At 41.3% G+C, this 22,737-nt stretch overlaps 1 long non-coding RNA gene across 1 annotated transcript in view; it reads left to right on the top strand.

The window, feature by feature from the left end:
* The window catches only part of LOC110260243, a 317,296-nt gene continuing 295,133 nt past the window's right edge, over window positions 575-22,737 (top strand). Inside the window, exon 1 of the long non-coding RNA XR_002343174.1 lies at window positions 575-684. This is a non-coding gene — a long non-coding RNA (uncharacterized LOC110260243). The remainder of the gene's footprint in view (window positions 685-22,737) is intronic.

The following is a 22,737-nucleotide window of genomic DNA, read 5'->3' as shown; positions in this document are numbered from 1 at the left end:
TAGAGTGATTCAATTTAACAAATATTCACTGAGCCTTCCTGGCCACACTTCACCAAGAGCCTGGAAAGGTAGGAGAGAGAGTAGTACAAAGGATATCAAACAGATCCCTGATTCTCATGGAGTTTAAAATCCAGCAGTTCTGATGGACTAAAACGATGGTCTGTTTTTTAAAAGTTGGGTCTTAGAGACAGTTGGAATGTCCTTGAAGCAAAGCCTTACTTTACTTGCTCAAAGAGTACCAGGTAAATGAAGAGGAAACAAGAGCCTAGTCTGAGATTGATGGGAAATAAAAAAGAAAGAAAGAAAAAAGAAACAGGTGTGGGTACATGGTATTTTCTGTGGGTAAATTAAATGCTTCTGGAGGCATGCCACTAAAAGCCAGAGCTTCTTGTTTCAGAGTGAAGACCTGACTCACAGACTGGTTCCCTTCCTTTCCAATGTCACCCTGACTCCCTCCCCATTTCCCCATCTCTTTATGAGTAACTCCATTGGGTTTTGGCGTAAGCTCAACACAAGGGAGTTCCCAGGCAACAGTGGTGTCCCCTCCCCCAGTCCTCCCTGCCTCACTGTTTCCCTCTACTGGTCTGGCTCACTCATGACCTATAATATTAGGGGATCAATTTCAAAGGCTCTTGAACAGGAAAACACTTACATTGGCCTTGGAAGAATCGTCTTTTCTGGGTGGTAAGTATTTCTTGAAACTGTGCCACCATTGTAGGGGCTACTGCCAGGCATTGAATGGAACCCCCAGACCAGACACTGGTAAGGTGACCCATGGAGGAGCCTGCTTGTTTTACACTTTCTAGGGAGAGAGGAAGCAACTGCAATCCGGTTTGGAATCATGCTGCTTTGAGAACAGTAGCGAGCAACTCTAGTTTGTCTGTTCAGAGCCTTTGGAAACAGTCCCCAGTCTGTGTCGGGCACTGCTTTTCCTTCCACTCTGTCTGTGCTGTTCTCGGGGAGGCTGCTATGTTCTCACTTGACATCACCTGTCTCACCACAGCTGACTGGTTCAGGTGTGCACAGATGATCCCAAATGGGCAACTCAGAGTAATCCCTGGGATTTTCCTAACTGGAGTTGAGGAAAGAGAGTTTCTCCTGGGTTGCGGGAGGCTTGGGGTAGGAAGCTTGCCAACTCTTGGCAGTTAACGTTTTCTCTTACGTGGTATCAGATGGTCTGCAGTGGGATAAGATACATGTGATGCACAGGGAAAAGCAAAGATAAGAGATACAATAAGAGAATCCTCATGGGTTTGCGTCCCTGGTTCCTATTGTTTGGGAGGCACAGCTTAACTCTGCATGGATTTGGTTCTTTAATCTTTTCTTTGGTTATTAGAAATACACCAGTAGGCTTCCAAATAATCTTCCACTCTTTGTGTATCCTACTTCACATCGAGTTTTTATCACTTGCAACCTTTAAAAGCATTCTGATTAATAAACGGATTTGCTCTGATACTGCTCCTTGTCTCCTCTTCTTCTGTATTCTTTGCTTTTATAAATCACCAGCAATCTTCATTTTTTTGTGTGTAATTTTCTCAGTCTGTTTCCCCTCTATGTCTCCCTGGTCTTTCATTCTTTCTTTTTCCTTTCTCTTTTTCTTCTCTCCCTCCCTTCCTCCCTTCCTTCCCTCCTTCTCTCTCTCTCTCTAATACTGCTCAGATGCCCACTGTTCTTCCTACCTAGTGGTTAATTACCATTAATTTTATATAAACAATCACTTTAAAGCTGTTTTCAATTGCATCCTGAAGGCCTTTGGAAATGGCTCTTTGGCAGGTATTACTCAGGGTTATATTGAAGATAAAGATTCAGAAAATAGAAATAAATGTGTTGTTCCTATTGATTACCTTTGGATTATATAATTACAGATGATTCTTTTGTTTTTGCTTTCTTATATTTCTTTTGATTTTATTAAACAATCTTTAAAATAGTTCATTATTGATCACCTAAATTTTTTGCATAATACTTATTTACCTGTTTCTCACTTGTCCTTGTTGGTAAACTAATATTAAAAGATCCGTATAAAGATGACTCTATCAAAAAGTCTCCCCTAAAAGAGTCCAGAGACCTAGTTTAATTCTCCTTGGCAAATATAGGTGGATAAATGAATAAATAAATAAATGGATAGGTGAATGAATCAGTGTTTCCCATAAACAAAAAGCAGATGCTGTTGTGGCAAAACCTGTTTCAGTAAAAGACCTTCAGATAATTTACCAGGCTGTCAGTTTCTTTCAGCAGATATGTCTGTACTATTTGACCACAGATAAATATTCAGTAAATTCTCTGGGCCAAACTTGGTAATGGTATCTTTGATAGCTTTAAATAGAAAAAGAAAGCTATACTTCTGGATTCACTTCAGTTGGTAAAAGAAAGGCAGATGCTCAATACAAATATTTTAGCAAGTTACAAAGACAGTGAGAAAGAAAGAAAAAGGTCAGACTGAAAATAATGCTTTCTCAAATGGAACATCTGGCCACAGAGAGTCACAGATGCAGTATCTCTGGTCTGAAGGGACCTATAACCCATATGACTTAAGACTGAGTTGCCACATGGATGGCAAATTAGGCAAAAATTAAGCCAGTTATGGAGAAACTGAGGTAGTTACAGAGAATTATAGTACTCAGGATATGGAGAAACTGGCACATCATATAGATAAAGTACCCATGGAAATGTATATCAGAGCCATATTTGTGCAAAATTCTCTGGTCATATGCCTCGTGCCTCCTAACCAAGCAAATCCACTTGAAATGATTTATTATGAAAAGTTTCAGGAGATATACAGACAAATGTGTATAAGGATGTACTGGACTATTTTTGTTAATAATAAGAAAGTAATTGGAGTTCCCGTCGTGGCTCAGTGGTTAACGAATTCGACTAGGAACCATGAGGTGGAGGGTTCGATCCCTGGCCTTGCTCAGTGGGTTGGGGATCCGGCGTTGCCAGTGAGCTGTGGTGTAGGTCGCAGACACAGCTCAGATCCCGTGTTGCTGTGGCTCTGGTGTAGACCAGCGGCTACAGCTCCAATTCCACCCCTAGCCTGGGAACCTTCATATGCCTCAGGAGCAGCCTTAAAATGGCAAAAAGACAAAAAAAAAAAGAAAGTAATTGAAACAACCCTAAGTATCAATGTGCCTGTTTGCATTATGGCATATCCCTAAAGTGAATATTATGTAGCAGTCAAGTGTGATATTTACTGATTTATATTCATGGGCGTGGATATATATCCAATATACTTACGTATATTTTTAAGTAAAAAAGCATATTTTAAAGTAACGTGATCTTGCTTTTCTTAAAAATATTACTGTGTATATGAATTCATACATATAAATACAGATTTTTTTTTTTTGGCCGAGGTATGTAGTGGCTTGATGTAGGATCCCATTTCCCACACCAGAGACTGAACCAGGCTGCAGTGGTGAAAGCACCCAGTCCTAACTGCTAGGCCATCAGGGAACTCCTCAGAATTTTAAAAATTTTGAAAAGTTGTGCTAAAATGTTTGCAATAGTTCTATTTGGGATTAAAAGTATTTAAAAATATGTTTGCTTAATTTTCTGATTTTCTGTAAGGACTACAAGTTATTAGCATGATGATATAAATTAAGTTTAAAGGGGAGATGGGGACACTGAGAAGTCAGTTACTTCCTAGGAGTTCTCATTGCAGCTCACTGGGTTAAGAACCCAACATAGTGCCTGTGAGGATGTGGATTGCATCCCTGGCATTGCTCAGTGGGTTTGGGTTAAGGATTAGGTGTTGCTGCAGGCTGTGGCTTAGATCACAGATGTGACTCGTATCCATTGTTGCTGTGGCTGTAGCATAGGCTGGCAGCTGCTGCTGTGATTCAATGCCTAGCTTGGGAACTTTCATATGCTGCAGGTGCAGCTGTAAAAAAAAAAAATAAGAAAAAAGTCAATTACTTCCTGCTGTCTCATACTCCAATCTTAGAGACCCCAGTGTCCCCACCACCTTCTTACCCTCAGTCCCTGGAAAAGGTAGGTGGACTATGTTGTAGGACCCCATCTATCCTGGACATTCTGTCTGGGGACGTAGGAACTGAGATACTGATGGGCAGAGCCAGACGGTGAGTGTCTACATTGAAAAGCCATGCAGGGCAGAATCCAGAGATAGCACCTGTGACCAGCCAAACTGTGGGAGAACAGAACTGAACTGAGGGAGAGTGGGGAGGCCCAGAATAAGGCCTGAAAGGCAGCTGCAGAGAGGAAATGGGTTGAAGGCAGATGCTGGAGGAGAGCAGAGCTGGAGACTTGAGGCAGCCACTGAGGAACAGAAGGTGTGGTGTGGCTTTGCTCTCAACACACCAGTTCCTGTTCCTACAAGGCCTGACTCTATTTCATTTCTGGCTTTTAGACCATCTATCCAATTGTCTGTTTTATTCTTCAAATAAGAATCCCTCTTACCCCAGGGCTGGAGGGAGTTTATAGTCGTTCAGACCCTGAGGAAGACAGAAACGTCTGCTCCGAAACAAGGGGTGGGGGGGGCAGTAGTGGGCTCTGCTTGGGCTGCCTCCTCAGCGCACATCACCGTCACAGCCTCTTGTAAGCGGCTCACTAGCATATCCAGCACCCAGGTGGGCTTTTACTTTCTTCATGCTTGGCCACAACGACTGGGAAACTGGGGCAGTAGTTCTTTTTCAAGAAACAGTTGGGGAAAAAAAGAGAAATAAAATCTTGATAAATGTTTCTCCTGAGGAGCTGCAATTCCTAAGTCACAGCTACCCCAAAATGTGGTTTTGTGGGTTTCCTTAAAGACTTTTGAAGGAGAGGAATTTTAAAGGGCAGCTCTCCTTTTCTTTATTCCGAATTCTGTTGTGCAGAACTTAGCCTCATGTGCTTGACAGCTTTGGTGAAAAAAAAAAAAAAAGCACCATATAAATGCATCATCAATATAATAAAATAAATTGAATTAGAATGTTCGTTCTGTTCTGCCGAGTTTCTTTCCTGAGCTGATTGTCTGAAACGGCTCTTGTTAGAAGCTCTTTGATTATGAGGAACTCACTGTCCTGTTCCAGCTCTCTGTCAAGTACCTCCTGTTTGGCACTTTCTATTCTAATTTTTTTAAGTCAAGTAGCCCATCGTGAGGATTTGAAGCTCAGAGTCACGGCATTAGAATTACAGCCTGCTGCTTCTCCTGATTAAGTTTTTCTGTTAGTAAGTTAAGGTTGCATTTGGAAAAGTACAGGATGACAGTTTAGATACTTGATTGTTGACAAGGTCAAATGGTGGCCCAACAAAAGGTGATCTTAACATTTTCTCTAGCAGCCTTCTTCTATTGTATAATTCATTTTTTATCCTTATTCAGAAGTATTTGCAGTGTCCTCAATCACTTGCCATTCTAGTGAAGTGGATAAGTGTCTAAATTATGTATTGCTAGGATTTTTTTTTAAAAAAAATTACAAGCTTTATTTTTTAGAACAGTTTTGGAATTACAGAGAAATGGAGCAGCTAGTACAGGGAGTTCCCATATGCCTCTCCCCACCACCCCCACACCAAGTTTCTCCTACTGTTAACATCTTGACATTCATATGGTACATTTGCTACAATTAATGAACCAATATTGATACATTATTAAGTAAAATCCATAGCTTCCTCAGATTTACTTGGTTTTTACCTAATGCCCTTTTTCTGTTCCAGGGTTCCGTCCAGGGTACCATAGTACATTTAGAGATCATGTCTCTGTAGGCTATGCTTGGCTTTGGTAAAACAAAACCCCAAACGAATAGGAGCCCCAAAGAACAAACTTTAGGGTGAGAGACACAGGTCCAGAGATCCTTCTTCTCCCTGTGGCTCTCACACTGGGCGTGTACTTCTCTTCCCTTACGTTGGCCTGGCCCTCAGCATTGGTTAGACAGGAGGTAATTTTCACTAATGATTAAAAAGTGAGGAATAATCACTTTGTATTGATTATTTAGTAAATAAATCAATTTTATTTATTGATTTAAATAAAAAAACCAAACAACTCAATAACAATAAATTTTCTGAGTTATAGCTTTATTATCTACTATCCCAATAGAAGTATCAACATGATTCTCTAAACTCCCAAAGGTCTTTCTTCTAATGTGCAGTTGGTATTTAAGAATGGCTTTCCTCCCTTCTAGTGTCCTAGGTGGGTTGGTTTGGTATTGTCTAGTTTTGTCTGTGTTTCTGGTCCTCTGAAGGTGCTTTTATGCCTAGTCAAGTACCAGAGTCCTTTCTGTACTAAAACTAAAACTAAAACTTTTTTTTTTTTTTTTTTTTTTTTTTTTTTTTGCTTTTTAGGGCCACGCCTCTGGCACATGGAGGTTCCCAGGCTAGGGGTCGAATCGGAGCTACAGCTGCCATCTTACACCACAGCCTCAGCAATACCAGATCCGAGCCACATTTGCAACCCACACCACAGCTCACGGCAGTGCCAGATCCCCAAGCCACCAAGCCAGGCCAGAGATTGTACCCATAACCTCGTGCTTCCCAGTTGGACTCGCCTCCACTGCACCATGATGGGAACTTTCTAAAACCTTTTCTGAGTTTGAAGGTTTTAGATGGTTTCTCCCTACTGAATTCTAGTTTGAGAAACTTGCTGTGGAGGATAGATCAAGCTTCAGGGGGCCTCTAAAGTCTGGGGTCCTCTTTCAGAAGCCATCTTCCTTCCTTGCTGAAGGAGGGTTCTAGGAAGTTCGTTCTGCAAATATGTTCCTATTGGCACCATGTGACCTTGTCTTCTTGGCCATGGCTGATTAGACCAGACATAGCTATTAGGCCAAGGACAGTCTATAAGCTGTAAAGTTATGGAGCAAGAGCTTTGTTCAACCAGAACAGAGGGGACTATATTGGAAAAATTAGAATTTCCAAAATGAAACCTACAGAATGAAGGCAGCATAGGGCAGAAGGGCCATGAAAGATCGTGAATAACAGAAAGCAGTGTGTGAGTAAGCAGGAGTCCTAAGTAAACCAAAGTGATGCATAAGTGGAAACTAGATGCCACAGGTACTTGTTTATCACAGAGGGAGAGGTACAAGGAGAGACAGTAAAAAGCAGACTCATTTTACTAGTGGAATCTGTGACTATCTGGTGCTGAGGGGGTGACGAGGTACCTGGTATCTAGAATTGCCTTGGCTTCCAAGCCACCTCCCAGCTCATGAGCTTCGTTTCTGTTCTGGGAGGCCTAATCATTCAGGGGTCTTTGGGTTCCACAGATATTCTCATCGTCCTCATTTCTGTGTGCACCCTTATGTTATACAGCTCTTCTTCCTCAAGGAAACACAAGGGAGGTTAAATAGCACATGTGCCTCGTCTCCATTCAGGTCGGCATTGCAAACGATCTAACCCTCTCCAGCTCAGCTTCTTTGCCCTGCACATCTCAGAGATGTTCCAGATTATGCTATAGAGGTTTGACTTTTGTCTTTGGCATAGGGAAGGAGCCTTATAAAAGCCCAATTAATGCAGTAAAATAATTTATATCATGGGTGAAAAAGATCGTATCCCCAAAGTTTCCTACCCCCTTGCATTGGATCCTTTGGTTAACTGACTAACCATAATCAACCTAGTTATTCATTTTTGTTTTTGTTTTTGTTTTTGTTTTTTGTTTTTTTTTTTTTTTGCCTCTTCTAGGGCCAATCCCGTGGCATATGGAGGTTCCCAGGCTTGGGGCCTAATCAGAGCTGTAGCGGCTGGCCTACACCACAGTCACAGCAACGCTGGATCTGAGCCGCGTCTGTGACCTACACCACAGCTCATGGCAATACCGGATCCTTAACCCACTGAGCAAGGCCAGGGATCAAACCCGCAACTTCATGGTTCCTAGTCGGATTCATTAAGCACTGAGCCACAATGGGAACTCCTAGTTATTCATTATTTGATTTCAGACTGGTTATAGGCCTTCTCTTCACCTGCTCTCTAATAATAAGAGTCACTAATATTTACATAGAACAAGGTACTGTTCTAAGAAATATACATATTTTAATACATTTAATCCTTACACCAATGCTCTGAAGAAGGTATAATCATTATTCTCTTTTTGTATATAAGGACAAGGCTTAGATAGGTTAAATAATTGGCCAGAGTTCACACCTAGTAAGTGGGACTTGAAGTGTAATTGGCCATTGGAGCCTTAGTTCTTAAGCTGGGGCCATGTTCCCTGATGCCCAGAGCCCAGTGTCCTCCCTCCTACACTGTGGCAGTTGGCAGTGAGGCTGACATGCAGTCAGTCGCTTGCCTGGATCTCCCTGAGATCTAGGCTCCCCACTAGTGTGCTTAGCCTGTCTGTAGACAAATCCCTGATAAACATCCCTCAAAAGTGAGTACTATCAAAATAAACAAGGGTAACGCTCCACTCCAGAGCCATATGAACTCAACCCCTAATGTCTGCTTCCTCGGAATAGCCCATCTGAACCGGGTTGCCTCAATATCCAGTCATTTCCACAGTGGGATGACTCCTCAGAGCAACATTTTCTCCTAGAGATTGATGTATTTCTTCTGTTTTATCAGCGGTTGGCACTGTTCTTTTTCTCTGGACATCAGGGCTGAAGAGACAGTGGGGCAGGAAGGGGTGTGGTTTTAAGGACTCCCACAGCTGCTGGGTGTCGATTATTCCCTGTCCTCCGGTGGTGAATTCCTGCTGAGTCCCTCTTCTCTGGGGTCCTGCTGTCCTGCGTGACTGTCTGTGTGACGGGCTTGGCTGGGCGCTGTGCTGGAAGTGCTCTGCTCTGTTTCTGGGAGCCCCCATTACAAAAGCTGCCATTTTCCGAGGAGTTCTGCTCCTCCTGTCATGATGATCCCTTGCTGGGAGAGGGGGTGACACCCTCTGTTCAGGCTTCTAATGCCTTTCCTAACATAGGCGGAAGGGAAAAGACTGACTTCAAATAATAGAGCTCCTTGTGCCAACCCCAAGTTGTCCAGTAGCCTGTTTTTTTCCTCTCTAAGGAATTCCTTAACTCTGAAGAAAGGTCCAGTGTTATAGGACCGATAGCTGCTCCTACCCTTTCTTAGCATTTCTTAGTGGTAGAACTAGCCTGTTGTTGTGGGTGGCTCACATTATTATTGGCTGTTCCAGGAGTTTCCTTCTCTTTCCTGATTGGATAAGCCCTTCTCCTACTACAGGAAAAGCCAATTACTCTTTTCCCAGTTTCCCTTTCAACCAGACAATTGGCAAGTAACTCAGTATTGACCCATGGGACCTGAGGGAATATCTGCTAAGGTTTTGGGAAAAGGCTTCTCTTCTTAGAAAAGAAGAAAGCATCCCTTTTTTCTTTTCTGAATATGATTTGTCAACATGTGACCTCTGGAACCATTGCAGCCTTTTTGGGGCCATGAAGGGATGCATCAGAGTCACATTGTGAATGTCAGAGCACAAGGAAGAAAAGTACCTGGATCCCTGAGCTGTCTCACCCAACTTGGACCTTCCCTGCCTTGATGTACTTGTTATAATGATAGTAATAATAGTAATTGTTGCTGTTATTACCAACAACAATAGCAGCTAATACTTCTACAGAGCCTAGTATTACCAACAACAATAGCAGCTAATAGTTCTACAGAGCCTATTATGTACATTTAATTATTAGGTGACATTATAAACATCTGTATTGTTTAAACCACACCTTTTAGTTGAGTGTTCTGGTATTTGTACCTGAAAATACCCTAATTGATATGCTTGCAACTCTGGTTCTTAGAGGTTCTTAGAGAGGCTTCTTCAGGGAGCAGGTTTGAGCCTGTCCCTCTAGAATATATGATCCTCAGAGTTCCCATTGTGGCTCAGTGGTTAATGAATCTGACTAGGAACCATGAAGTTGCAGGTTTGATCCCTGGCCTTGCTCAGTGGGTTAAGTATCTGGCGTTGCTGTGAGCTGTGGTGTAGGTCACAGACGTGGCTCGGACCCCGCATTGCTCTGGCTGTGGTGTAGGCCGGCAGCTACAGCTCCGATTCGACCCCTAGCCTGGGAATCTCCATATGCCGTGGGTATGGCCCCAGGAAAGACAAAAAATAAATATATGGTTCTCCCTTCATGGGATGAATCCTCTTTTGCCAGGGTCCTTCAATGAAACCCCCCTCTCTGGTGCAAGCATCCTGAAGTCCATACCTGGGAGACCAAGTGTGAACTTGCTATGTCTTTATTTTCAGCCTGGTGATTTCTGAGTTACACTGAAAACAAGAATTAGTATACATACAGTTCCTAAAGGGCCACTCTCTCATAAAAACATCTGAAAATGAGGGCTTCAGGTGAGAATGTGGGAGATATTTTTGAGATTCCTCTATTATTCTCATTCCCTTTCCGTAATATTTTCAAAAGTCAGTCAGGTTGCTTTAAGGCCTTGGGATGCCCTGAGGAGCTATAATTAGGCCACTGCAGTGAATGTTTATCTGGACATGTCTGCCCATAGCAATCATTTTCCTGCTCACACGCTCCACTTGATAATACTCTGCCTATATTATATAACTTTATGTAATAAAATAAACACCATCACCAAAGAGCTCTATAAACCATAAAATATTATAGGGATATAACTTAAGATGATCACAAAGATTTATTCATTACTTGCTTTCAATATTACTGACTCAGGGTCCTAGGAATATATTTATATCTTAGTGTGTTTTATTACCTTATTCAACTGTCAACATAACCTGATTTTGCACCAGATATATTGACTGTCTCAGAACCTGTAGTGTTTTCTTTCATTGTTATTGAATATGTCTCACATTTTATTAATAATTATGACCAGTGTTGGTCAACATTTTACAACTTACAGTTTGCTTTTCACATTTTTTAACCCACTGGAGCTTTATATCAACCCTTATTAAAAATAAGACTGTGGAGAAGTTCCCATTGTGGCTCAGCGGATTAAGAAACTGACATCGTGTCTGAGGACGCAAACTCGATCCCTGGCCTCGCTCAGTGGGTTAACAGATCCAGCTTTTTTATAAACTGTGGTGTAGGTTGCAGATGTGGCTTGGATCTGGCGTTGCTGTGACTGTGGAGTTGGTCGGCTGCTGCAGCTCTGATTTGATCTCTGGCCTGGGAACTTCCATATGCTGCAGGTGTGGCCCTAAAAAGATGGAACCCCCCCCAAAACAAAACAAAACAAAACAAAAAAACACTGTCCAAGATGACTCAGGAAAAAGCTAGGAAAGGAGCAGATTCTACTGAAAGCAAGGGAAATTCTTTTTTCTGGGGTGTGTTTGGATCCCCTTTGGATCATACATGGCTTCAAGATTGAAGAGGAAGCACAGGGGCAAGAGCCTAGAGTTGAGGAAGGCAGGAAGCACATGCTGATGGTAGCTCGGCAGAGCCTTTCGGGGCTACAGGGGCCGTGGGGGAGGTGTAGAGCATTGGTGATGTCCCGAATGACCACATGCTGGACGTTAGGAGCTCCCGGGGAAGTTATTTGGGCGTGTTACTTGCCTCAGTGACCTCATCTGTAAAACAGAGTACCCACCTCATAATATTCCTGGTTTACATGAGTTAGAACAATGCGTACCATATAATGAGCAATTCGTGAAAATGTGCTCTTTTGGCTTCTTTCCTGTATGAACACTTAGTGTGGTTGAGGAGAGAGATGGGGCAACTCAGCTGTTTTTCTGTCCCTACAGACCCTCCCTGTTTCTCTATCCTTGGAAAAGTTGGGATAATGTATTGATTATTGATTGATTGCCTGTGCGTCAGGGTCCTTAGGGACCTTCTAACCTTGATTGTAGCACCCTGGTAGTAAAGTGAATCTTGAGCTTAAATGAAAACTGTAATATTCAGCTCTGCTCACTGTTTAAAGGGTTTCTTAAAAGAGCTTAATAAAGAGGATCATCAGGATTCTTGGGTATTAAACACGTCTTCCAATGCAATATTTTAACGAGGTAAGTATAATAAAGCAAGCCCTTGGATTAATCTTCCTTTAAACTACCCATGGGCTCAAGATGCAGAGAAAAATATCCTCAGAAAATTGTGGGGACTTTTACTGAACCTGCATGTCAAATGCAAGAAAATTATAGGTGCTTGATTCCTAACCCCCATCAGGGCTGGCTTGGTCTCTTCTTAAAATCCAGAGGCAAAACAAACGATCACAGAGGGAACTTGGCAGTCTTGCTTCTTTGTTGTCCCTTTCAGGGTTCTGAAGCAGCCGTCTCTGGCTGGGAGGGGCTGGTTGGCAGGCTGGGTCAGGGGTGTCCACTGAGGTTGTTCCTAGTGCTGGGGACTGAGAGCTTCTTTGCTCAAGGCCTCACGGTGTGTCCTTCATACAAAGACTGTGTTTCCTCTGAAAGCTCCCGGTTTATTTTTAACAACGGATGCCAAGACCTAGTGTTGTTTGCCAGCATCAGAGTGTGGGCAGCAAGGATGTACGCATGCAGTTCCAGAGCGTGGGGGCCACTTGTCTGGGGTTAGTCATGAGGAAGTGGCTGCCGCCTCCTCTATCAATCCTTTATAACCGAGCTGTTTTGGGTTGCCCGTCCTTATGTATACAGTTTAATTTTGTCCTTGGAATGCCTTTATAAATTGCAGCATCTTACAATGATTGTTTTTCTTTTTCGAAAAGGAAGGGACTAGTACATAAGTCTGTGAAATGGGAGAGAGGAAGGGAGAAAGGAGGAGGGTAAAGGGGGTGCAGGGGGGAGAAGAGAGGCACCCGATCTCTTCAGTCTCACCTTTATTTTGGACCCTGAGACAGACACAGATGATCTCAGAGGGCCTCAGAGGGCAGATGGAGGAGGTCATCTCTGTGGGGTTTGAGTTGAGAAGTTGGACCTGGATTATCTGATTACCCCTAATATCCTCTCCACTCTTTGCTCGGATTTACTCCCTTGAGTTAAATGCTGCCTTTCTCTAAGACTCAGCTTAAAAGGCAAATCCTTTGAGAAGGCTAATCATGAAGTTTTAAATGCTTGAGAAGAATTAAATTCACAGATTCATGGTTCCCAAATCTAGTTGATCATCCCAAGCCCCTGGGGTTACTTGTTAAGCATACAGATTCCAGAGCCTTACCCCAGACCTAGGGAGGGGTCGGAATACCTAGTGATGTGAATCGGCATTTGTATTAAAAAAAAAAAAAAAAACTTTTTAGGTATTTGAATGAATTTCTAACAGACTCCCAGACATGCTTTCATGTCTGATTTGTCTTCTAAGGAAGAAAGGAAAGGCAAAAAAGCAGAATTGTACTGGGTCCTTTGAAAGGATGGAGATCCTAGAAGGAGGGAATAAGGGGGGTGATTTTTTAAAAAGGTAGTGGAGGCTTCCAGAAACAGTTTGCCTACCTTACAGTTTTGCTCTAAATTAGCTGTGTCAGTGGAGATGTGCCTTCATCCAAAGCCATCTTTATCAGTATAGTTTCATAAAACCATCGCAGAAGGCTTTGTTTTCTGTTTTCTTTTTTGTTTTTTTTTTTGTTGTTGTTGTTTTTTTAGGGCTGCACCTGAGGTATAGAGTTTCCCAGACTGGGGGTTGAATTGGAGCTGTAGTTGCTGGCCTACGCCACAGCCACAGCCACAGCCACACCAGATCCCAGCCGAGTCTGGGACCTACACCATAGCTCACAGCTACAGTGAATCCTTAACCCACTGAGCAACGCCAGGGATCTAACCTGTGTCCTCATGGATACTAGTCAGATTCATTTTCGCATCATGTCGGGAACTCCAGAAAGCTTTGTTTTCCTTCTGGCACTTCAAATATTGAAGCCATTAAAAAAGTTGATACTTATCCTCTGGCCTTGATATTTTGCTGATTTGAATAAAGAGGCAGTTTATGTCAGAGAAGAGAGAGCTTAATTAATTAATTTTAAAGAACACATGCTCATTTGTTTATATCAACAGGTCATTTCAATTTACCTGTTGGTGTGATAATCTCTGATGGAGGTCCTGGTGATGAAGCATCATCATTTTGGCTTCTGTTCCTTCCTTTCTCAGTTTCCTTCCATCTTAAAATATATCAGAGCAAATTCTATTCTCGGGGCACATGAAGGATATAATGGCACTCCATGCGCTATTTTCAGTAACTAAATAAGAAACCAGGGTTAAACATTATGTATTTACTTTGCAATAAAACTGTGTAAGCTAACAAAAAAAATCATATTTCTTTGTTTTTTGGTAATAAGTATATCAGTTCATTTGTAAACACTGGTTCACTCAAGTTGAATTGAAATTATGATTTGGAATTCTCAAGTTGATAAATAGAAAAGAAACAAAACATTTGAAAACATGGAGTCCATTTGTTCATTCATTTGTTTTAGCTAATGGGAAGTTCAGATAGCACTCCCAGAAGCATTTAGATAGCAGGATTAAAAATATCCCAAAGCCTTCCAAATACAAAGCAATGGGAGAACTATTTTACACAGTGCACTTTCCATGAGCTCACAAATATGAAATTCGACCACAAATATAATATTTGACCTTTCTTTGGTGGCGGGGCTGTTTAGGTAGTAGATGCTTAGATGGAGATTTTGAGGTAGAAAGTTTATTGCTCATGGGAAACCCTCCAGTGAGGGGGTGAAGGGAGTGCTTTGGAGCAATGCAGAAGTCCTCAAGCAGCCCCACAGAGAGCTCAGGAACTGGGATGACCCTTCAGAATGATAGCAGTTCCAGGACGGGCTCTGCTTTTGTGCAGTCACTGATGCTCTACCTCCTGTGGTATATATGTGGGCACCTGTTCCCCTCCACACTCCTAGGATCTGTGTTGTTGCATATAATGTATAATGCCTCTTTCTTTAGACTTCCTGATTGCTGTGGAACATTAACAGATGACACTGAGCAACTTTAAGATGCCAGTTCTTCCTGTATTTTCATGGGAGATAGGTTTCAATGTTGAATGCTATTGAATACCCTTATTGGTAATAAGACTTTAGCCATGAAGGGAAGGGTGGGGCAGGGAAGAGAAACTAATAGTTACCTGTGCCTACCATATGCAGGTCCTGTGTTATAGGCTCTAGGACAAAACAGTGAATAGACACAGTAGGAATGCAAAGATTTGCAAATTAGTAATTGCAGTAAAGTATTATGGGTGCTCAGAATTGAATATGATTAGAGTCACTGGAGACATAAGAATGAATATGGTGGAGTGCCCTGTGTGGCTGAGCGGGTTAAGGACCTGATGTTGTCTTTGAGGATGTGGGTTCAATCCCTGGCTTTGTTCAGCGGGTTAAGGATCTGGCGTTGCCACAAGCTGTGGCATAGGTTGTAGATGTTGCTCAGATCCAGTGTTGCCATGGCTGTGGCGTAGTCCGGTGCTACAGCTCAGATTCAACCCCTAGCCTGCGAACTTCCATATGCCACAGGTGTGGCTGTAAAAAGAAAAAAAATTTTTTTAATTAAAAAAAAGAATGAGTATGGTGAGTTTCCTGTGAGGAGCCTTCAGGGAAAGCTTTCTATGAAATGGGAAATTTGAAATGAATTTTGAAAGATGAGTAAATAGTGGCAGGGAGTGGCACAAGGAAAGATGTTCCAGATGGAAGAAGCAGGGTCTGTAAAGGCCTGGGGGCCTGACTTGCTTGAGAGTCTCCTATCATTTTGATATTGTTGAAACTTAAGTTTGGGGATATGTCATACCAAGTGGCAAAGCTTGAGAAGTGGGCAGATCAAAGAGGCTTTGATTTCTTGTTAAACCCTTTGACTGTATCTTGAAGGCAAAAGGGAACCTCTGAAATATGTGTGTGTATTTCCTCCTGAAGAAAGGAGTGACATGATCAGTTTGTACATTTTTTCTTTCTTTTTCTTTTTTGGCCACTCTGAGGCACAAGGAGTTCCTGGGCCAGGGATCAGATCCACAGTTGTGGCAGTGCCGAATCCTTAACCCACTGTGCTATGTCAGGGATCGAACCTGCATCCCTGTACTCCAGAGATGTTGCTGATCCCGCTGTGCCACCGTGGGAACTCCAGATACATTTTTGAGAATTTACTTTGACAGTATACATCAGTACTAGGCTAAGGCAAATTGTAAACTCTTTGAGGGACTGGCCCTTTTTTTCTTAATTTTACATAAAATGCTGTGGGTACTCAGGAAATAATAGCTAATAATATGGTGTTAAAATATGCTGACTTTGCTTCATTTTTTTAATTAAATGAAAGCAAATGTGAGGACTCGTTTATCAGGCCCATCCAACATTATATTCATTAAAATCAAACAAATCAGTTCAAGACACTTTTGAAATTCATCCTGTTGCTTTCTGTTTATCCAGAAATAACCAAATAAAATTTAGAATTTCTTCAAAACAAATTTGGCAAAGAAAGAGGCATTCTTAGATATACTGAAAATGTAGAGCAAAGATGCAGTCATATAATATTCATCAATCTGTGCATCAATCCATTTAATCCATCTGTCCTCCCCTCCATCCATCCATCTCTCCATCATCTCTATCCTGGCTCACTCAGGCACAGTAAAAGACACCAGAGCTGCAAAGATAAATAAACTCAGCCTCTATCAAAGAGCTTAGAATCCAAGTTGAGACAGACATAAACAGATGATGGCAATATTATATGGTAATGTAAATGCTATTATACAAAATGTATTTTCAAATAAAATGGACAGATAGTTTATTTTGAAAAGATTAAGTGCTCAAAATTGGAATACCAGGGTTTAAGTTTCAGATAGTGGAATTTACTATCTAGGTTACCTTGATCATGTTATTTGACCTCACCGACATGTCAGTTTTTTAAAAAAATTATGTGTAAAGAAAAGAATGATAGTACCTTACCCAAAAGAATCAATCGAAAAGCTATTCAAAGTAAGAGTTCAGTAAAGTTGCTACGTATAAGACAAATACATAAAACCCGAGAAGAAGATTCAAATACATCTTTTGTGAGAGACAATGCACCATCAGTCCTATGTGTCCATACATATTCTTGCTCGATATACCAAGAATTCGAGCCCTGGCCTGACCATGCTTTACTCTGGCCAGATCTCGGGCTTGGGTTTGCAGTAAGTTACTTTGAGGGATGACATAAGATACCTGCCCAGGGAGAGAGTAGGCTGGCTTCTTCTCACTATTCAAATAGCGAATGCTTCTTCTCCTGTAAATGCTGTCTACTCTGTGTGCAGGCATCCAGGATGAGCCCTGTGCTTCATCCCTTGGGATGCACATGATGGAGAAGTCACATGAGCATCATGCTGGCATTCTGGCTGCTGCTTCTATTAGGAACAGTAAAGTTCTTTTTCTGACCCAGGATTCTCATGTCTTCTGCCAGCATTCATAAAATAGTAACAGGCTGGCATATGAACCTATAATTAGTATAAAATATCAGACCCTGCAGGTTCTTAACAATAACTATAATAGCTATTTAATACCATAAATAAAAGAGATCTTACTGTCAGCACACAAAAAAATATGGTAGGTAGGAATGATTTGTGGAAAAAATACTTTTGCCTTATATGGAGAAAAATGCAGTATTTTATTGACATTAAAAAAGGAGACAAGCAAATAGAAAACAATGTCATATTCTTGAATGGGAAGATTAAATATTTATGAAAAAGTCAATTCCCTTCAAATATTTTTATAGCTTAAATGCAGCTTGAATAAAAATCTAAATAGGATGCTTGGAAACATTGCTACCTAATTCTGAAGTTAATATGGGAGAATGTGCCAACAAGTTTATCAACACAATTCTAGCAGAGATGAGAAGAGAGGTAAGTAGCACAGAAGTTAGGAGTATGATGGTGGTGGTATAGCAACAGAGTGAATAATGATGTGGTTTTGTCATTTGGATGGTCTGAATCTAGCCTTGGCTCTGCCATTTACAATGGTGGGGCTTGGCCAAGTCACTTGACTTCTGAGTCTTAGCTTTCTCATGTGTGTAACGTGGCTTGTAATAACAACTACTTTGTAAGGTTGTTGCATACTTAGCAACATGCTTGGAACTTAGCACTCAATAAATGTTGGCCATTATTAGTTTTAACTGATACTTAAATGTATTGCAAAACTATTTGGAACTGGCACAGGAATTTAGAGAAATGAATCAGAGTTTGTCTATCATTTTTGATCCATCCATCTACTCGTACACAGAATGTGATTTATAACAAAGGAAGTGCCATAGATAACTAGAGAGAGAACATACGCACACACAAACGTACAGAGGTATATGTTGAATGCAGCACTGACTCCTAATTTTTGAAGTATACACCTTATTGTGTATGTGTATAAATGTGTATATAACCTTACTATATATAAACATACATATATTAATATGTTTTCCTTCTCTATTCACCCATGATATTTCCTTTATGTGTTTCTCTATCTATATACTATATATACGTACTTGTACATACATGCATATACACATACACATGCTATATACATATATGTATATGTGTATGTTCATATGTATGTAATGCATATACACAAAATACACATATGTCTATAAATACATGTGTATATTGCATATATACATATATATACAAATACATATATACATGTACATAAATATAAATAAATACAAGTGTACCTATGTATACAAACATTTATAATAAAGAAAATATCACAAGTGAATAGAGAAAGGACACACACGTATATTTATATAGTATGTTTATACATATGCATATGCACATACATATAATGTATCAACCTCAAAAGGTTAGGAGTCAGTGCTTCATTCAGTGAAAACATGGCCCTCCAGCAGACTAATAATTTGAAAGAAAATCCGTTAGAGGACACTAAACCTTATTTGATAAGTAAACCTACCTACTAGGAAATACTTTATGCAAAATTCCCATCAAATAAGCTCTTCTTTCCTGTTCCTTTGGGCTGCCAAAACCCAATACAGGCTCAGGTGCAGAGGTTAATCACATCCCTTTAAGGAGAAAACCCTCTAAAATCTGATTGCTGAGTGTTAGGGGAAAGTTGTAAATATGTAGTAAGTTCTGAATTAAATTTAAGGCTATTTTAATTATAAGAGCATTAATGACAGCAGAAAATTTAATGAAATAGTGGACCATGAAATCAGTGTTATCATTTTAATACATAGCAGAATATGACAAACTCTATAAGATTCCTGTTCTCTTTCATGTCTATTACAATTTCCTTCTATTACTTTCTACAAATAGAAAATTACATATAAAATTGAGTTTAACCAAATCTCTGTTAAAAATCAGACAATCTGATTTGGTATTATATAACCACACTGAAATTTCATTTAATTTAGAAAGGGCTTCTCCCGGTGTCTTGAATATTAACTACTTTTCTAACAACACGTATGTAGCTCTGGATTTGACAGGGGACTAATCCTTGTGCTGAACAATAGATCAAGATTTTAACAGACAGAAAGAATGAAGATGGATAGAAACGGAGAGCTTGACCCAACCTCGTATAGGAAAGATTTCAAAAGCATTTCTTGAAACGGTCTGAAAATATTTACTCTTGCTTATCATCTTACAAAAGAATTCTTTCTGTGAAAAAGTTGAAGATTCAGATGTCAGGCCTGACTGTCTCCAAATATGGCATTCTGAGCCTCCCCTGCAGTCTATGAAGAATAAAAAGCCTTGGAAAATAGGTCTTTTGTGCTTTTGCTATGCTGACTGGTTGTTAGCATAGTGGTCTACTGTAAATTGGTAATTATTAGAGGTCTTCTAATCTTTCACATAGATGAGAGGTGTTTCAAAATGAAATATTTCAATGGGAGTTAAAAGTTTCTTGTATAGGTAAGGACTAAATCTAGCAGTTAGGCGAGAGAGTTGACCTTGAGAAATAAAGGAAGGGTGAAGGGGAATCTGGGTGCTGATAATGCTCTCGACCTGGGTGCTGGTTATAGATGTGCAGTTATGAAAATTGAGTTTTGTAATTATGACAGGTGTAACTTTCTGTATGCATAATATACCTTACAAAGTTGTTTGTTTTGTTTTGTTTTTTTTTTTTTTTTGACTAGAGAGTAATGGCCTTAACAGTTGCCTGAAATAATGTAAAAATCTCAAGCAGTAAAAATATCTAGGTTAGTACTTAGTGGAAATTCCTAGCTATGATTTTATCTTGCATACCATAGAGATAAGATTAGAAGCAAATAATAGATTGCTATCTCCTTTGAATCTGGCCAGTCCACTGAGACTTGTCCAATCCTATCTCCTAAGACCCATCCAATGAAAGTATCCTTAACCATGCAGTGCTACGGAATTCTAAAATGTATGCCCTATGGAATTCCCATTGTGGCTCAGTGGTTAACGAATCCGACTAGGAACCATGAGGTTGCCGGTTCGATCCCTGGCCTTGCTCAGTAGGTTAAGGATCCGGCGTTGCCGTGAGCTGTGGTGTAGGTTTCAGATGTGGCTCGGATCCCGAGTTGCTGTGGCTCTAGCGCTGGCCGGCGGCTATGGCTCTGATTAGACCCCTAGCCTGGGAACCTCCATATGCCGTGGGAGCGGCACAAGAAATGGCAAAAAAACAAAGTAAATAAATAAATAAATAAATAAAATAAAAATAAATAAATAAAAATGAATGCCTAAGCCATTAATTTTATTTTGATTAGTTTCCAAGTTTGTATCTCTCTGTCAGCATCTAATCTGTATTGAATTCCATAATCTAACAGTGAATCACTCACTCATTTAGGCAAATTGTCCTCTGAACATCTAGAAATATAACTCACTCTAGCCCTTAAGGGCTTTTTCACATCTGGCCAGTCCTCTTCTCCCCTTTGCTTAGCTCTGTCCTCAGTGGTATGGCAGACAGTTCTATCATCTGACTCTAGATTTCTTAAGGGGATTACCCTGGCACGGGCACTGCAGCTGGTTGGGCCGCCTCTGTGGTGCAGGTTCAGTTCCTGGCCTTGGAACTTCCACATGCTGTGGATGTGGCCAAAAAATAAATAAATAAAAAATAAATAAATAAAATAGGGTTGACTATCTGCCCTCATGGGTTTATTATGAAGATTGAATAAGGTAATGTATGAGAATATACCTTTGTTCTCCTAACAGTGTAGACAGCAATGCAGGAGTTGTGACAGTAAAGTAGCTTATGTACTGTGGGCTATGTGTTTGCTTGGGGGCAAGGCGTTACTATCACTTTGAAAATATTTTTAGCTCTTTTCCTGTGGAGAGGTATTCACAACCACAGCCAAGGCATAGGAGGGCAGAACTGTTTTTGTTCCACTTCTGGCCACCTCATTAGGCATCTTTCAAAGGCAGTGTGACTTGCTAGGCTTGTAGTGCAGATGCCAGATTGCAGTGCCAACCCTGTGAGACAGGACGGTCCTCCTCTCTTCTCCCCAGATAACTGTCTGAAAGAATTTTGTGTTTGTCCTCAATCTGCTGTGTTGGGAGCTTCCCAGATAACTGACCAAAGTGTATTGTGACCGTAGCATCTAGGTCATTGGCGGCATCTTGGAGCAAGTCTGTACCAAACCCATTAAATAGCTTAAAATTTTAAGCTCCAGTGATACTAGACAATGGGGCAGTGGGGGCTCTGTTCAGAAACTGGGTTGGGGGAAAGTGACTTCTTGGGATTATTTAGTAGATTGAGACCATTCATTTAGAAGAGGATTGTTTCTTGGGTCAAGAAAACATTTCCTTGTGAGAAAATGATTATATAACCCTGCACTATCTCCTGTGGAACCCTGGGGACCCCATCCCCATTTAATTCAAGCTATGTTTTAAAAAATATCCCAGTTTAACCCTGCTGGAGTTCTGAAATTCGCCTCAGAGGCTTGTAAGGTTGCATAGCCCAGAGGGAGTTGGAAACGAAATTGAATTCTTTAGCTTTACAATTTTTTACCCAGCTGGAACTTACATATGACATTATTTACTGCACTTCAGAGTAGTAGCCTCTTTCTTGTTCTTAAGTCCCAGATAAGCCATAACTAATACTTAAAGAATTACAAATGCAGAGGATAGACAGCTTAAAATAAACATAAAGATGTTTGCAATTCTCATGGAAAATAACAACTCTCTAGTCCAAGGAATTCAGGCCATAAATATGGCCACAGAACAGAGTTCTAAATCTTTTTCAGGGGAAGCAGTGGTGAAGCAAGTTAATTATATTGTCGTTCTAGGGGCTGGATGGAAGGTCATGTAATGCCTTCAAATGCGTTCTGCAGTTCTGTGTGTTAGAAGAATGGTGCTCTCATCAGAGCAGCAATCAAGACGTCCCTCTTGCCGTCTTATTTCATTACATGCTTTCAGAAGCTGCCTCTCTTTCGCCATAACCTGGCATGATTCAGAGAGACCGAAAAGGGGGGACAGATGGGAGGCTGTAGAAGGGGGCCTTGCAGTCCACCCCCATGCCACCTTCCCCCCACCTCCACTCCAAGAATTGGCTAGGGCATTTTTTTAGGAAGGAGGCCTGGGCGGGGTGGAGGGGTATGTGGGGGATAACTGAAGATACAGAAAGAGTTGTCAGCCAAGGACCTGATGTCTGGTGCAGGTTCACAAGGCCTGGGTAGAGAAGGCAGACTTTGCTGGACTGTGGTTTTCAGCAGCCAGTCCCCACCTTTGCTGGCCTAACTGGTGTCTGAGGCTTCCTGTCTCATCCCTTAAGTGTTTGCATGGCTGAGTGGAGCTGCCTCTTTAAAAGTACGATCTCCTCAAGAGAGGCACCTCATTACACCACTTAACACATTAGCCTGAACGAATCTGAACAGGTGCAGCCGTAGGGGAGGGGGTAGAAAGGGAAGGTGAGGGAGGCCAAAATCCAACTCGGGGAGTTCCCGTCGTGGCACAGTGGTTAACGAATCCGACTAGGAACCATGAGGTTGCGGGTTCGATCCCTGGTCTTGCTCAGTGGGTTAACGAATCGGCGTTGCCGTGAGCTGTGGTGTAGGTTGCTGACAAGGCTCGGATCCTGTGTTGCCGTGGCTCTGGCGTAGGC

The sequence above is a fragment of the Sus scrofa genome, chromosome 4 (genome assembly GCF_000003025.6).
Source record: "Sus scrofa isolate TJ Tabasco breed Duroc chromosome 4, Sscrofa11.1, whole genome shotgun sequence".
NCBI lineage: Eukaryota > Metazoa > Chordata > Mammalia > Artiodactyla > Suidae > Sus > Sus scrofa.
The sequence above is the reverse complement of the archived record's forward strand: the minus strand, read 5'-3'. Positions and strand labels throughout refer to the sequence as shown.